Below are 2,461 nucleotides of genomic sequence, written 5' to 3'. Positions count from 1 at the left end.
CTTATGGTAAGTTGAAAACCTCTTTAAGGATTGGTAAAATATCAGTTTTGTCAGTACACGCTGATTTGACTACAGTATTTGTGGTCTTTTTTCCGGTGATGGCAGAAAAGCACAAAATCTGAATGAATTCAGATGACAAAGAATAATTACCAATCATTAGTGATATCGAAGACAATAGGATGAGAAAAGACAAAAGGTGATTCCAATTTTATAAATTTTGTAAATCCTACATTAAGATCCTTGACAAAATTCCGGTTGGTAGGGCGTGAGGAATAGGTACGACATAAATATATTTGATGTGTAAGAGAAGGGAAAACAAAGCGAAAGTCTAAAAGATGGTAACAAAGTGTTGTCAGAGTGAGATTCATCAGTCCTTTATAAATCGAAACCCAACAACGATAAAAGGGTTGTGGAACCACATCAACAAAAGCCGAGGAGAGAAGTCAACTGGAAGAAGTTGGAAAGAGAGTAAGTTTCCTTGTTTTGATATTGAAGGTGGTTGAGTTAATTCTTACTTGTTGTAAATTGTGATTCATTGTTTAAGAGTACAGAATTAACGCTAGCATGGATAAAAATATTAAACTATTGACAGATGGTAAGTTAATGTAGAGAACTGGGTATAACATATAGAGCAGTTGGGAAAAAGTTACGTGAATATTTAATGAGGTAGGAGTCACAAAAGATTATTTTTCTAATCTTGAGCTTAGTAGAAATACAGGAACATCCGGTGGTGTTCATGATGACGATTTAGTATTTTCAAGATATAGTTAGATATGAAATACTAGAAAATAAGAGTTGAGAATGAGCTTTTGGAAACAGAAGTAAAGAAGACACATTTAAAGCATGAGATACAAGATAGGCATAAGCAGAGAGAATTCGAGTTAATGATGAGTGAAACAGGTGGTAATTCTAGCTATATGACTGGCAGGCTTGAAAGAAGCGTCAACTTGCCTAAATTTGGCGAAAGCGATACAGATGTATTTTTTATGCTTTTTTCTTTTTGAGTAGTAGAATGACAATCCAAGGATATGGTGGGGAATTTACTTCCTGCGTTATCTGGAAAAGCATTAACAGAATACAATGATCTTGGAAGCACAGATGAACTAAAGTATGATATAATGAAATCAACTATTTTCGAGATGTACGAGTTAAGTTCAGAGACTAATGACACACAGTTCAGAGAGTTAGATAAAATATCAAATGAGACATTTCAAGACTGCATGAGTTGTTAGTTAAACAGATCGAAGGATCTAACTGTACTGGAGACACCGACAAGATTGTAGACGTGATGTTACAAAAGCAAATCTTATCAAAATTGCCAACATTGTTAGTAATCTAGTTAAAAGATAGGAAGGTAGCAAAAGTCCGTGAGACAGTGACGTTAGCAGATGAATGTGTAGTGAGGGGGAAATATAATGAGTTGAAAGTAGAAGAAAATCAAAGTAGTAGAACTACTTACCACAAACAAATGAAACAGGATCAATGTTCCTCGAGAACTGTAAGGATAACCTTTTCTAGGATCAATACTCCCCGAGATCTGTAAGGATAACCTTTTCTAGGATCAATACTCCCCGATAACTGTAAGGATAACCTTTTCTCTGAATGATTATGTAATGTGCTGTGTTGAAAATAGAGAAAAAAATTCAAATAAATATTTAAAAGAAGTGATAACAAACGAGCAAGCCGGAACTGCGTTAGGGGATACTAGTAGGTGGAAAACTCTTGTGAGAAGACAGTTACCAAACGATAATCAACTCACAGGTGATATATTAGGTCTAATTGGGTTAAGCAACACAGCAGGAGGGGTTCAGCATACTGTACCACTATCCACGGTCACATTGATATGTTGAGCTTTCGATGGCACAACAGTCGCAAGGTGTGTGTGTGGAAAGGGGGGTAGATAGTATCCCTCGTCCGGTTTGGTTTTTTTGTTGTTGTTGTTATGAGGTATAAACTTCCAGGATGTAAAATACAGCATTAACAGTGGTAACAAGTAGCCAACGTAGTCAAGTAAGAAATTAGATTAAGAAAAAAACCTTTGAGCAGAGGTAAGGCTTAGTGAGGAAATAATAAAGATACTGAACAATTTCTAACTGCAGTTAGGGTAGGAAATACGATCGAGAACAAATTATGAAAACAACAGTTAAAAGATGAAAGTTTGGATAAATGCCGCAGTGAAGAAATGATACAGGAACTAAACTAGGGTGATAGGTGGTAGGGATCAAACAGTACTCCGAAAAGAGTTATTGAGTTTGGGCATAATGTAATTTTGGCTGGTCGTTTAGGTGTAGCTAAAGCGAAAGATAGCAGTAGTAAAAATTACTATTGGCCGCATATGTTTGGAAGTTTAGAAACTTGTGTAAAGAGCTGTACAGCCATCTGAAAGTAAAAGTCCCAGTGGTTAATTTACCAGTTATAAGTGAACACCTCAGTTCAGTAATGCCGATATCCTATCACTTTC

This window comes from Limulus polyphemus, unplaced genomic scaffold (assembly GCF_000517525.1).
Source record: "Limulus polyphemus unplaced genomic scaffold, Limulus_polyphemus-2.1.2 Scaffold1749, whole genome shotgun sequence".
In the NCBI taxonomy this organism is placed as follows: domain Eukaryota; kingdom Metazoa; phylum Arthropoda; class Merostomata; order Xiphosura; family Limulidae; genus Limulus; species Limulus polyphemus.
Note: the sequence above shows the minus strand (reverse complement) of the source record.